Source organism: Oryx dammah, unplaced genomic scaffold, assembly GCF_014754425.2.
Source record: "Oryx dammah isolate SB20612 unplaced genomic scaffold, SCBI_Odam_1.1 HiC_scaffold_5, whole genome shotgun sequence".
In the NCBI taxonomy this organism is placed as follows: domain Eukaryota; kingdom Metazoa; phylum Chordata; class Mammalia; order Artiodactyla; family Bovidae; genus Oryx; species Oryx dammah.
The window spans coordinates 47,411,676-47,427,302 of NW_024070189.1; the positions used below are offsets into that span (position 1 = coordinate 47,411,676).

Sequence of the window (15,627 nt, forward strand, 5' to 3'; positions counted from 1 at the left end):
GAACACAAGGAAAAGACAGAAAGTTAGGACCCTGGGAGATGAACTCCCCAGGTCAGTAGGTGCCCAATATACTGCTGGAGAAGAGTAGAGAAACAATGAAGAAACTCCAGAAACAATAAAGAGACAGAGCCAAAGCAAAAAAAAAAGAAGTCTGGTTGTGGATGTGATTGGTGATGGAAGTAAAGTCTGCTGCTGTAAAAAACAATATTGCATAGGAACCTGGAATATTAAGTCCATGAATCAAGGTAAGTTAGAAGTGGTCAAACAGGAGATGGCAAGAGTGAACACTGACATTTTAGGAAGTAGTGAACTAAAATGGATGGGAATGGGCAAATTTAATTCAGATCTACTACTGTGGGCAAGAATTCCCTAAAAGAAATGGAATAACCCTCATAGTCATAGGGTCAACAAGAGAGTCCAGAATGCAGTAGTTGGGTGCAGTCTCAAAAAGGACAGAATGATCTTGGCTCCTTTCCAAGGCAAACCATTCAGCATCACAGTAATCCAACCACTGATGTAAAAGAAACTGAAGTTGAATGATTCTTTGAAGACCTACAGGACCTTCTAGAACTAACACCAAAAAAGATGTCCTTTTCATCATAAAGAAAGAGAAAGTGTTATTCGCTTAGGTGTGTCCAACTCTTTGTGACCGTATGGACTGTAGCCCACCAGGCTTCCCAGTCCAAGGGATTTTCCAGGCAAGAATACTGGAGTGGGTTGCTGTTTCCTTCTCCACAGGATCTTCTCAACCCAGGGATTGAACCTGGGTCTCCTGCATTGCAGGCAGATTCTTTACCATATGAACCACCAGGGAAGCCCCATCATAGGGGACTGGAATGCAAAAGTAGGAAGTCAAGAGATACCTCAAGTACCAGGCAAGTTTGGCCTTTGAATACAAAATGAAGCAGGGAAAAGGCTAACAGAGCTTTGTGTAGAGAATGCACTGGTCATAGCAAACACCTCTTCCAACCACACAAGAGAGGACTCTACACATGGACATCACCAGATGGTCAATACTGAAATCAGATTGATTATATTCTTTGCAGTCAAAGATGGAGACGCTCTATACAGTCAGCAAAAACAAGTAATACAGTAACATGTTCTTATTAAAAATGTTTGACAATATATGACTCTGTAAACAGTGAAAATTCCTCTTCTCCCAAATTCGCTCTCCTCTCCAAAGATTTACAGTTACCATCATGTTACTGTTGTTTTCTAAACACTATGCTATGTATTTATAGAAATATCTCTATATAGGCATGTACAGATCGTGGTGTTAAAATTTAGAATCATGAATACTAGTACTTACCATTTTGCTTAAGATTTTTACTCTTCACTGTTTGCATTGTTTAAATTATTTCATAAACATATACTACTTTACATATATATGTTCAAAATCTTTATGTGTTCTATAACCTATTTATACGTTTTTAAAAATCTACTCTGGTTGGTTCATTTCACCAGGGAAAAAGAAAAGAATGTAGATTCATGCCCAGTCAAAATAACAGGATGAATGAGTTCATCCCATCCCTGGTAGAACTCCCCAGTTCATTGACTGCTCAGTGCCAGGAGCTATGCTTGAAATGCTGCTGAGCCCAAGTCCAGAATGCCTCTTTTAGGTCACCTCCGGGCCTCAAATTTCATTTATTCTATGGCTCCTCCTAATTTTTTACCCAGAAAGACAGAACTTATTGGAATTACTGAAGCAAGTGGAAATTTGCCTTCCCCATGTGCACCTGGGAGGCCTTTACTGTAGATAAGATTCTTCCTCCCATGATGACTGAAAGTGAAAAGAAAGTGAAGTTGCTCAGTCATTTCCAACTCTTTGCAACCCTGTGGACTGTAGCCTACCAGGTTTCTCCATCCATGGGATTCTCCAGGCAAGAATACTGGAGTGGGTTACCATTTCCTTCTCCAGGGGATCTTCCCGACCCAGGGATTGAACCTGGGTCTCCCGCATTGCAGGCAGACGCTTTAACCTCTGAGCCACCAGGGAAGCCCTGCTATACCCTTATTAGAGAGACTCTTTAAAAAAAGGCTGCACAATTTTCAGATACTGTTAGGACTCTATCAGCCTTATCATTGGTGGTAGTTTGGTCACTGAGTCTGTCCAACTTTTGTGACCCCATGGACTGTAGCCTGCCAGTCTCCTCTGTCCATGGGATTGCCTAGTCAAGAATACTGGAGCGTGTTGCCCTTTCCTTCTCCAAGGGATCTTCCCAAATCAGGCATCGAACCTGGGTCTCCTGCCTGTGCATTGCAAGCACATTCTTTAACAACTGAGCCACCAGAGAAGCCCAACCTTATCATTGCGTGCATGCTAAGTCACTTCAGTCGTGTCTGACTCTTTGCGACCCCATGGACTGTAGCCCACCAGGCTCCTCTGTCAATGGAATTCTCTAGCAAGAATACTGGAATGGGGTGCCATTTCTTTCTCCAGAGGGTCTTCCAGACCCAAGGATTGAACCCACATCACTTATGTCTCCTGCTTTGGCAGCCGGGTTCTTTACCACTAGCGCCACCTGGGAAGCCCAACCTTATTATTATGAAGCCCTAATTAGAAATTAGAGACTTCCATGGTGTCCAACGGATAAGAATCCACCTGCCAATACAAGGGATATGGGTATGATCCCTGGACCAGGGATTAAGATCCCACATGTTTCAGGCAGCTAAGCCCATGAGTCGCAACTACTGAGCCTGCACTTCCTAAAGCCCCTGATTTGCAACAAGAGAAGCCATTACAATGAAAAACACATGCACCACAGCTAGAGAGTAGCCCCCTCTCAGTGCAAATAGAGAAAGCCTGTGGTTAGCAAGGAAGAGCCTGTGTGCCACAAAGAAGACTGAGTGCAACCAAAAATAAAATGAAAGAGAAAAACTAGCACACAACAGCGTATCTCTATATCTTTGCCAGATAACCCTTATCTTTGCCAGGTAACTTTTCCCCAATCTATACAAATGTCTACCTCTGGTCCCACTGTTTACTCAAAAAATAAAGATTTCCAATGCAAATGGATGTGTAAATAACTGTTTTGACTCTTACAAACTATTTTAAAAGCAAAAAGGAAAAAAAACTTTGCAAATTCTTTTTCAACAAAACCAGAAGAGAAACAGAATCCACAGATACCAAAATACATGTAAGGGCATGTAAAGCATCTGAGACTAGACAGAAACTGTGTAGGAGAAAGGAAAAGAAACTCAGAAGTGAAGGGACTGACAGGGGTTGGGGATGGGGGTAGATCTTAGGAAAGCATCAGTAAAAACTTCATGAAAGTGAAAAGCTCACTCAGAGTTGCACAGCTATATCCCTTTTGTCTGAAACAACATGCATGGACAGTTTAGCAAAACTAACAACAAAACACTCTCCTAAACCTCGTTTGGATGGGGAAGGTAAAGAAGATGAGGACAACAGAAAGAATATTGTGGTAGTTTTTGCCATACATTCACATTGGCAAAAACCACCACAATATTGCAAACTAATTAGCCTCCAATTAAAATAAATAAATTTTTTAAAAAGTAAAAATAAAAAAACAACAATGTGTTTTAAAAAAGAATATTCTGGACTTCCTTGGTGGTCCAGTGGTTAAGCATCCATGTGCCAGTGCAGAGGATAGAATCTTCCTGATCTAGGAAGATTCCACATGTCATGGGGCAGCTAAGCCCATGCACCACAACTACTGTTGCCTGCATGCCTTAGAGCCCATGCTCCACAGAAGAGAAGCCACCCCAATGAGAAGAATGCACACTGAAACTGGAGAGTAGCCTGCTTTTGCCATAGTGAGAGAAAGCCTGCACACAGCACTTAAGACCTAGGACAACCAAAAACAAATAAATAAATATTCAAAAAAGAATACTCTGAGAAAAACTATACACTTTATATTTAAAATTTTTTAATTAAGTAAAAATTTGGAAATTTAAATACAGTTAGAGAAATCAAGAATCAAATCGAATAGTAAGAAAGTAAGGATGAGAAAATGTTGATTTTCTTATCAGTAAATATTTATGGAGTGGACTTTCCTGGTGGATCACCAGTAAAGAATATCCCTCCAATGCGGTCTCAGGATTCGGTCTCTGGGTTGGGAAGATCCCCTGGATAAAGAAATGGCAAGCCACTCCAGGTATTCTTGCCAGGGAAATCCCATGGATGGAGGAGCCTGGTGAACTATAGTTCATTGGGTCCACAAAAGATTTGGACATGACTGAGCATCTGAGCACATGCACATTCAGCTAAGTAAGATACATAGCAAGTCAGCAGGTGTACCTGCTATGGAGAGTGGAAAGTGGAAGAGGGAGTTTAGAGGCAGAAGGAAGGATTGCAGCCTCTATATTTTTATTTATTTATTTATGACTGTGCCTCGCAGCACATGGCATCTTACTAAGTTTCTCTACCAAAGATCGAACCTGTGCCTTCTGCAGTGGAAGCTTGGAGTCTTAACTACTAGACCACCAGGGAAGTCCCTACAACCTCTTAAAATAGTCAAGAAAGGTCTCACTGAGAAGGCAAAATGTAAACAAAGACCTGAAGTAGGTGAAGAAACAGGCCATGTGGACTTCTTTTAGGGAGAGCATTCTGGGCAGAGGGAGTAGTATATGGCCCTGGGGTGGGAGTGTGCCTCACCTGTTTGTAGAATGACAAGGAGGTCACTGTGGCTGGAGCAGAGAGAGTTAGTGAAAGAGAAGTAGATTAGGTCAGAGCAATACCGAGGGTGGAAATTGTATAGTGCTCTGTGAGCCGTTTTAAGGGGTGTGTGTGTGTGTGTGTGAATGAGATGGGAAGAGATTTGAGGAGTTTCAGCAGAGGAGTGCCATGATCTGACTTGGGTTTTAAAAGGATGCTTTGTCTGTTGGGTTGATACTGGCAAAGACACAAACAGCAAGATCTGTTGGGAGGCAGTTTGCAGTAAGTCAGGATAAGATTGTGATGACTTGATAAGATTGACAGAGGTGAATGTGGTCAGTTTCTGAAAACATTTTTATAATAGGTTGGATATGTTGATGGACTGGAAGTGGAATATGAGACAGAGGAGACAAATATTCTGGTCTGAGCAACAGGAAAGAGAATTGCTTTTAACTAGATCAGAAAGACAGTGGCAGGAATAGGTTTGAGTGGGGAGGAATTAGAGATTATTGTGTGTGAAGCCCCTATTAGCCATCCAAGGGAAAAGGTTAGGTAGGCATTGGAATGATTGTGGAGAGGAGAGAGATCCAGCCTAGAGGTAAAAATGTCACCATTGTCAGCAAATTAATGGTAATTAAGCAGAGAGACTAGATGAGATCATCAAATAAAGATGAGAGAAAACCCAAAAATCAAGTATAGGGGAGGACAGAAATGAATGAGCAAAAGTGACCATGAAGGCATGGTCATTGAGCTAGGAGGAAAACCAGGAGTGGTGTTGTCCTGGAAGCCAACTGAAGAAAGTTGTTCTAGGAGGGGAAGGACTACCATGTCAAATGCTACTGCTTGGTCATGTAGAAAGAGGACTGAAAACAGACCATTGTATCTAGTAAAGAATAACCACTGATGGGGACTTCTCTAGTGGTTGAGAGTCCCACTGCCAATGTAGGGGTCATGGGTTCGATCCCTGGTTCAGGAGGATCCCACATGCTGCGGGGCAACTAAGCCTGTGAGCTGCAACTACTGAAGCCCACATACCTAGAGCCTGTGCCCTGCGATGAAGAGTAATCCCCACTCTCCGCAACTAGAGAAAGCCAGTGCAAAACAAAAAAGACCCAGAACAGCCCCCTCCCCCCAAAAGAATAACCATTGATGGTGCTCAAAAGAGCAGATTTGACTGGGTGCTGGAACTGAACCCAACTCTCCAGATGGAGGGAGTTCTTGGCCAATATTATTTATCTGTATCCCAACCAAACACCACCACACCCAATGCCCCTGTACCCTAAATTATTTTGAAGCAAATTCCAGTTATATCCCTACAGGAAAAAATAAGGAGAATGGTGAGATTGTGTGTGTCTTATGAGTCCTGCTCAGTTTCCCCTTTATCTCTCCATCTCTCCTTTCAAGACTCCTTGAGTCCCCAATCCATCCTTTACACTCTATGACAGATGGGGAAAGTGCCATTCATAGCCAATTACTTAAGGGGGATGGGATTCAAAGGTCAGTCCTCTGACCTTTAGGTGGGACCAGCTCAGTGATGCAAGTTGTGCTCCAGCATTCCCCGTGGGATCCGGCTGAAGCGAGTCTCCAGCTAGACCGCATCCTCACTTAGCCTTTCCCTTTTTCTTCACTTCTGCTTCCCTCTCATCCCTTCTCCTGAGAATGCTGCTGCTGCTGCTAAGTCACTTCAGCCGTGTCCAACTCTGTGCGACCCCATAGACGACAGCCCACCAGGCTCCACCATCCCTGGGATTCTCCAGGCAAGAACACTGGAGTGGGTTGCCATTGCCTTCTCCTCTCCTGAGAATACTCCCTTAGTAAATCACTTGCTCAAGAAGCCCTATCTCAGCTTCTCATTCTAGGCAGAAGGCATCATCCCCATTTTACTGATGAGGAAAGGTAGACTTTTTTATTTTATTTTTTAAGTGGAGGAAAATTGCTTTATAATGTATTGGTTTCTGCCGTACGACAACACAAATCAGCCACAATTATACATATATCACCTCTCTCTTGAGCCTCCCTCCCCTCCCTGCATCCAACCCCTCTAAGTCATCAAAGAGCACCAGGCTGGCCTCCCTATGTTATATAGCAGCTTCTCATCAGCTATCTGCTTCACCCATGGTAGTGTATGTATATCGATGCTACTTACTCTGTTCACTCCACTCTTTCCTTCCCCTACTGTGTCCACAAGTCCAAAAGTAGACTTTAGAAAGATTAAAAACACTCACTCATGTTCACGTGGCTAATCAGGGCTGAAGCCAGAATTCCAGCGACCACATACTTAATCATCTCACCACACCCACCACTCAGCAGCACCCAAAATTAATGAAGCAGGAGAGTGGAGAATGTCATTGAAGGGCTGAGAACACGCAGAAGCCCAGCCTCCTTGGAGAAACTGAGCAGGCTATTATGTCAAAACTGTTGAGATATAGCCTCTCGACCTTCTGTAGCTCTGGGCAGGTGACATTACCTCTTGGGGCTTAACCTCCCTGAGCCTCTGCCTCCTCATCTATCAGCCAGAAAGGGTCTGATGGGCATCAGAGCATTTGGCACACTGTAGATCAGCCCACCAACACAAGAAGTGATTCTGACTTTTCTCACTGTCCTCTTCAGACTTGGTTAACATGAGGATAATATGCCTTCTTTGCCTCTTTGGGTTCTTCAGTCAGGAATTGGAGTTGTTTGGCCTCATGAGGATGGGAAAGGGCAGAGCGACTTACAGACACCTTAAAAGAAGAATTCCTGTCCCCAGTGTCTCAGAGTGACCCCAGGAAAGTGATGGTATTGATAGTAAGATCTCAGATGCCCTGGGTGCTTGCCATGTGCTTTACAACTGATTTACTCCCCACCTAAAATCTTATGAGATCACAATTTTTAATTCCACTTAATAGGTCAAACTGAGGCCAGAAGACAGAAAAACTATGCCCAAAGTCACATAAGAATCTAAGTGTTGAAGCCAGGAGACAAGCTCTGCATAACTCCACAACTGGTGTTCTTAAAAAATATCATGGGTTGAAACCTACCTGTTAATAAATGAAGTCCATACTCACACTTTGTGAATTGAGGGATCTTTTTGCTTTTTTCCTCTTCTTTTATCAACATGTTTCTGCTCCTTCTGTTTTTTTCTTGTAGCTGTTTCTTTTCTTTCCGCTTTATTTTCTTTTTATTCTTTTTATACCACTAGACATAAAGAGAATGAGAGATTCTTCCAGGGAGCTTCCTTTAACTCTAGATTATCAGAGCTGGAAAGCCCCCATTGGGTCAGTGAGCCCAACCTGTCATTCTCAGTGGAGTAGAGATAAGGGGCAGTATTTCCAGAGTCACACACATCATGTGTTTCTTGGCTCTTGCTTCCAAGCCCTTGGTCCCACATCATGCACAGGTTACCAGACAGCACAAGTAGAATGAGCATATTTGGTTAAGGAGGAAAAACATCCGGGGTACACAGTGCAGTCTCTCTATACATATCTGGATTACATGAATTTAAGATGGTGTGGTATAAAAATGTTAAAGTTCTACTTCATAGGCAGAATTTAGGGTGCTTAGTCACATTGTCGTCAGTCGTGTCTGACTCTGTGTGACCCCATAGACAGCAGCCCACCAGGCTCCCCCGGCCCTGGGATTCTCCAGGCAAGAACACTGGATTGGGTTGCCATTTCCTTCTCCAATGCATGAAAGTGAAAAGTGAAAAGTGAAAGTGAAGTTGCTCAGTTGTGTCCAACTCTTAGCAACTCCATGGACTGCAGCCCACCAGGCTCCTCCATCCATGGGAGTTTCCAGGCAAGAGTACTGGAGTGGAGTGCCATTGCCTTCTCCGAGGGTACTTAGAATCCCACTCAAATTTAAAGTTTCACAGGGTATCCCGTAATAGCACAACTGATGTTCAAAAGAGTTAACTGTAAACTGTGCTGCACTTTGGCTGGGACACAGAATTGTCTGCCCAATTTTGTCGGAAGCCAGAGGTTAAATGCCTTTGTTCATATGGAACTTCTGTGGGCAAATTGAGTTATTTATTAGCCATAGTGTAAACATCTATTGTTAGTGTAATTTAAAATATTCTATAAGCCATAACAGTATAATTTGAGAATTCATTCAGTGGCACAAGTGCCGAAAAGTTGACTTAAAAATTCTTAGTTTGGAAATGGAAATCAGAAATTGCTATAGAAATGAGAAATTAAAAACAGCCAAACACATCAAGATGTAACATGCAGATGACAAAGGAGAGTGCATTCCATTTAGTAAATTAGCAGCACGGTTGAAGTGAAAAGCAGCCTTTAAAGCAAGGACCTCACTATGGGAACAAACAGCAACTCAGATATTAGGAAAAGTGCTGGTGCTATATCAACACACTCTAATGTGCCTCTGAGCCAGGCTCTGTGACTTTTGATCATTAGAAAGGGAGTAATGATGGTAAATTTTATCACTAGTGTCTTTGTGGTAAATGAAGTATGTTTAGAGGGGAAAAATGTGTTACAAAGTTAAGAGATTTATGCATTCCGCAGACCCAGAGAAAAATTTTGCCAAGTGTCCAAAAGCCCATCCGGAGAATCCAGTAGGACCACTCTACCATCAATTCAACACTCTGATGTATAGGAGAATGCTCAAGGGATGGGAAATTCTGCGGGGGCACAGTACCAGAGGGCATATGTGAAAAATGCCAATTGTCTGTCATCCTAAGCTAACCTGCAAGCAGGATTGCAATGACAGGAGCATTGTCAGTGCATGTGTATGAGGACCCGTGTACACTCCTTGGAATCAAATGCTGCTCTTACAGGAGCACATCCAAAGAACAGACTTTAAAACAGATTATATTGCTTTCGTGGGGTGTGCATTGGTCAGTGAGGTACCATAAATGAGTTATAGGGATACTGATATTGGTACTTTTCCTCCAGGGGCAACCAGGTGGCTGGAACTTCTGAGACAGTTACCTATAGTCATGAGCAATTCTTTTATCCTGACAATGTATAAAATGTTAGCATTTTCCACATGTGTTATGGTATAAAAGAGATTGGGAACCACTGGATAAGTTTTGTGTTTGATTTTTTTGTTCAGGTGGAGATACTTGTGAGAATGAAAGGAGCTGTATTCACACCAGAACACTAGGCATATAGTGGGACTGTTTCAAGAAAACCAGGATGTATGGTGGAGTATGCAGAATGATGGTCCCCAGAGATGTCTAGGTCCTAATTTCCACAGCCTGTGAATATGTTACCTTAGATGGCAAAAGAGACTTTGCAGATGTTAAGTTAAAGCTCTTGATGAGCGGAGGTTATCCTAGATTGTCTCAGTTGGGCCTAATGTAATCACAAATGTTCTTATAGGAGGGAAGCAGGAAAGTCAGAGAAAGGAGAAGATGCTGCTCTACTGGCTTTGAAGATGGAAGAAAGGGTCACAAGCCAAGGGAATACAGGCAGCCTTTAGCAACTGGAACAGCAAGGAAGCAGATTCTTCCTAGAGTCTCCAAAACACAGCCCTGCCAGCAGCATCTTGATTTTAGGACTTCTGACTTCCAACAACACAAGGTAACAAATTTGTGTTGTCTTATGCACAAAATGTATAATTTACTAAAGCAGCAATAGTAAACTAACACAAATAACTGTTTATGAGAAGTTTATGCTTACATAGTTTTTAAAAGTACAAAGATATGTTAAAAGGAACTAAAATGAAGTAATTATATTGAGAGGAGGGGTAGGGGAGGTTGACAGGTATAAATTTTCATCTAACATCATGTTGATTAGTTATGAAAAATGTCATTGAAGTATATTATACAAAGAAATGGAGAACTAAAGAACTAAAACAAACAAACAAAAACAATTAAAAAAAAAAAAAAAAGAATTGCTCCAGTAAGAGGAATGGAGATGGTCAGATAAGGAGACTCTAACTTTTAATTAAAAATCTCTTGGTTAAAAAAATTAAGGATTTATCTATGGACATCTTTCTTAGAATATGAATATTAGTGTGTTGGGGAGCCTCCAAGAGCTTACTGGTCTCAGGTTCTCCAAAACTCTAGCTTCCAATCTACCTGAAAACAGCATACAGCTTCCATCTCACCCATACACACTCCCCTACCTCTGACTCAACCAAGAGCTTCCTCGATCTCTGTCTCGGCACAGGACAACACCAACTGGTAGGTCCTCCTGAAATGAGGCAGGAAAAGGCCACACTGGATGAGGAATATTCCTAGGACTGGGCCCAAACTCTTAAAAGATCTGGAGGAAACCCACGAGGTCCTGTCTGTAGAGTGGGTGGGCATGCCTTGGGATTACCTCACAATGGTAACAAAGAACCTGGGAGACCTTAGAAGAGAGAAGTGCCTCCTGGTTGCCACTGAAGAAAACACTGATTTAGGAGCCCAGAGGGAAGGGCTGAGGCTGAGGCTGACTCTGCCATGTCTTAGCAAGTCCCTTTCATCCAGGCTTCAGTTTCTCACCAATGAAATTAATAGGGGAGGAAATTCACCTCCCACATCTTTCAGCTCTGAGTCCTTTTTCTTACTTTAGCAACACCCTTCCTCCAAAGATGACTGGATGGGCCCTCAGTCAGTCAGCCACAGAATCATTATATATCACACTTTAGCGTTTCTTTGAGATGGTCTGCTACAACCCATTCATTCTTGTTTTTTTGGGGGGGGGGGTACCCCTCATGGTTTTCGGGATCTTAAATCCCCAACCAGGGACTGAACCCAGCTCCCTGCAGTGGAAGCACTGAGTCCTAACCACTGGAACACCAGGGAAGCCACCTCCCCCAATTCAATTTTTATATGTGGAACTGGACCTCAGAGAGACAAAGGTATTTGGTCAGGGTCAGGCTTTATAAGAGGTATGAGAGCATCTGGGTTCTCCTCTGAACCCTCACTTAGACCCAGGCATTTTGTGGTCACAATTTGCCATGTGAAGGTATTGAATGGTACCAGTTTAATATGAAAATACATTGTGACTGTGTTTTTTTAAAAATACAGTGTAAGATGCTATTATGGACAAAACAACCGTATAAAAAAGATGAGTGGCTATATTAGTTTCCTGTTGTGTTAGTTGCTCAGTTGTGTCTGACTCTGCGAATTGCTGTCTAATAAATTACCATAAACTTTGTGGCTTAAAATGACTTACATTTATTGTCTCTCAGTTTCTGTGGGTCAGGAGTTCAGGCATGGCTTAACTGGGTCCTGTGCTTATAGGGGTCACTGGGTGCAACCAGGTTTTGGCTGAGCTCTAGTCTCATCTGGAGGCACAAATGGAAAACAATAGTACTCCAAGCTCAGGGTTTTGGCACAATTAATTCCTTTGCTGTTGTAGGACTGAGGGTCCCAGCTTCTTGCTGACCCTCAGCTCTTTGCTGACCCTCAGCTCCTAACCATGTGGGCTTCCTAACATGACCACTTAGTTCTTTAAAGTCAGCTGGACTTTTTGTTTGTTTGTTGAGTATTTCCTTGTTGCAGGTCTTAAATTTTATCTTGTGAAATATGACATATATAAAGAAAGGTTTATAAAATATATGTCTACTTTAAAGAATGATATTAGAATAAATATCTGTATGCCACCACTCAAGAAATAAGCTGTTGACTTTGAAGTCTCTAGAGTTTGTCGGTAAAACAAAATCTCATGACATGATGTAATCATGAAAGTGACACTACATCATCTTTGCCACATTCTATTAGTTAGAAGCAAGCACAGGTCCCACTCACACTCAAGAGGAGGAGATAAACAAGGGCATGAATGCCATACATATCAAAGGAGGCAGCATGTTAGAGTCTATCACCACAGCACTAAAAATTGTGTATGTAGATAGGACCAAAATTTTGTTATGCCCAAGTCATGAAATCTCCCACTGACCACCAGGGAGCCAGTATCTGATGCAAAAGCAAGAGAGTTTTTATTACCAAGCTCGAGCTGGGGCTCCCACCGTTACCGATGCAGCAGCTAAGGAGAGGAGCCCTGAGTTTTGGGTTACACGGCTTATATAGGGAATATTCAGGTGAAAGGGTAACAAAGGGGTTGTTCAGGCTGAAGGACTACTGATTGGTTACCCTCTTCCATAGGGTTGTGTGTGGATTTCTGATTGGTTTTTTTACTTCCACGGTAAATCATTACTTCCAAGGTAAATCATTACTTCCAAGGTAAATCACAAAGGTAACTCATTACTTCCAAGGTAAATCACAAAGGTAAATCACAAATTCTTGACCTTAAAGTCAGGAGGTTTAACCTAAGGGCTGATTGGCTCATGCACAGTGGGGCAAGTTTAGGCAATATCCAAAGTCTAAGTCTGTTTGCCCAGTACCTTTGCAAAATGGAGCTCTTTTACAAGATGGAGTAGCTTAGGCTCTTCAATTTCTACTCCTGTCAAGACAAGTGAAAAGAGGGCTAAGGTTTAGCCTTTGGATTTGGCAGTGGGAGGCATTATTGCCATTGGGAAGAGCAGTTTCAGTGAAGTAATAAGGATGAAGTCAGCTGAAGTAAATCCAACAGAATGGAAAGTGAAAAATTGGAGAGAGTGAGTAGAGATGACTCTTTTAAGGAGTCTTACTGTGAAAGGGAACAGAGAGATGAGAGATGAAAGGTCCTGTGGTATGTTTATATGTTCATGGGAATGACGCAATGGAAAGGTTTGATGATGCAAGAGAGAGGGAAGGATCTTTGCAGGAGGAAGGCTCTTGAGTAGGTGAAGGAAAGGGCATGAGATCCAGTGCACAAGATAAAGAGACTTAGGGCAGGATGAGGATGACTCAGCTATTCTCATGGCAGAAAAAGCCTAGTTAGTCTGTGCGTTCAGACACATGTCAGTGTGTAGATCTAGTGGCTGGAGGATAAGGAAGTTCTCTTATGATTGCTTCTGTTTTCTCAGTGAAATAAGAACAATGTCATCAGCTGACAGTGAAAAGAGGGAGAGTAATGGAAGTTTGAATTCAGGAAATAGCCTCTTAAAGAGTGGAAGAGCAACATAAATAAGACAAATAGGTTTGCCCCACAGTGCTAGAACTCACCTGAGGTTTCGTTTTTGTTTTTTTAATTGGAGGATAATTGCTTTAAGATGTTGTGTTATTTTCTGCTGTACAACAGTGTAAATTAGCCATATGTATACATATAAACCCTCCCTCCCTTGCCGCCCTCCTACCCCCTCTTCCCCACCTGTCTAGGTCATCACAGAGCATGGGGTTGGGCTCCCTGTGCTATATGGCAGCTTCCCACTAACTATCTATTTTACACATGTAGTGTATATATGTCAATTCTACTCTCTCAATTTGTCCCACCCTATCCTTCCCCCACTGTGTCCACAAGTTCGTTCTCTATGTCTGTGTCTCTATTCCTGCCCTGCAAATAGGTTCATCAGTACAATTTTTTCTAGATTCCATATGTATATGTGTTAATATATGATATTTGTTTTTCTCTTTTTGACTTACTTCACTCTGTGTGACAGACTCTAGTTTCACCCACGTCACTACAAGTGACCCAATTTAATTCCTTTTTATGGCTGAGTAACATTCCATTGTATATATATACCACCTGAGGTTTTCATAAATTGAAAGTGTGACTGGTTGGCAAACCTGCCTTTTGCTCTCTAGCCACATTCAATGGCTTGGGTGTAGTCTTAAAGCAGAGGCAAAGGTGCATCGGGACAGTGTTGTGGCTTTGGAGGATGGCTGCAAAACAAGGAGAGGGACAAGAGGGTGGGAGTGTGTAGCAGGGAGCCAACATGGTGACCAGTCACTGGGTGAAAAAGGGAGTGAAGCTATGTGGGGATGAAGAGCAGTGGCTGGGTCACAGACTAGCATTAGACTAGAGACCCTGATGTGGTCACAATCTGGTAGGGTCTACACACTAGTGGATGTGAAACAGACCAGCAGGAGTGGTGTAGCACCCAGAAAATAGGGTGCTTGAAACAGAGGCCTTGAAAGTGGTGCAGGAACACAACACTATAAATCAACTATACTCCAGTAAAACTTAAAAAAAAGAGTGGTACAGGTTTTGATAATGACAAGGTCTAGGGTGTGATGATAGGGAATGTGTGGGGTAGGGTGGAGAACAAGCTATTTGGAAGCAAAAGGGGTCAAGAATTTAAGAGACTGGAGCACAAGTGACTCTTTTATATGGATAAACGTATCAAGAATGATCACAGCAAGGGACTTCCTTGGTGGTTCAGTGGTTAAGACTCTACACTTACATTGCAGGGGCCCCAGGTTTGATCCCTGGTCAAGGAACTATATCCCACATGCTGCAACTAAGACCGAGCACAGCTGAAAAAAAAAAAAAAAAGAATGATAATAGGGAAATGGTGGAGGAAGAGAGATAGGGCAAGAGAGAGATTAAAAACAGTGAGAGAGAGAGAGAGAAGGTGCTAGGTGGCAGAGGGGGCCGGCATGAGGGTTGTGCATGCCGAAGCAAGTAGAGGTGCCGTGGTCTGCTGGCCCGTGTTCCCAAGGAGCCAACTATCTTAGAGAGGAAGGAGGAAAGAAACAGGAACAAGGATCCTCCCTGGCTCCTGGCCATGTGATATGAGGAGAGGGGAGCCTCTCTCAGAGGCCTGCAGAGGAAGCAGTGGCCTTAGGGGGATGCTGAATTTAGTTAGAGCAAGGAGGTGAAAAGAACCTCTTTTGGGGGGAAGCCTTCCTGTTTATTACACACACTCAGCCTTTTGAAATTTTCCTTCAGAGCACTTATCACAGTTGAAAAATTTTTTTACTTCCATATGGGAAACCCTGATTGATATTCATGACTTCCAACTAAGGTCATGGAAGGTACGTTCTGTATCCTGGTAGCAGTGGGTCCCTAGCACCCAGCTGAGAGGCCACCACAGGGGTACTCCATCAGTGTTTTTGGCCAGAAAGGAAAGAACAGACTTTCAAACGTGTAGGAGATGTAACTAACTTCCCTTTCTCTCTGCAGTAGAGGAAGACACAGCAAAAAGATGTGGGAATAGAAACTACCAGTTAACCCTCTCCTGCATACCTTGATCTCTGCTTGAATACCCTTTCTGACAAGGAGCTTACTACCCCCCAGAAGTCTTCTAGGATGATGTTG

The 15,627-nt window shown here is 42.8% G+C and overlaps 1 non-coding gene across 1 annotated transcript; it reads left to right on the plus strand.

Moving 5' to 3' along the window:
* Window positions 1-14,734: 14,734 nt before the first annotated feature.
* TRNAV-UAC lies at window positions 14,735-14,807 on the plus strand. The gene has a single exon. It is a non-coding gene; the product is annotated as a tRNA-Val (tRNA).
* Window positions 14,808-15,627: the final 820 nt, after the last annotated feature.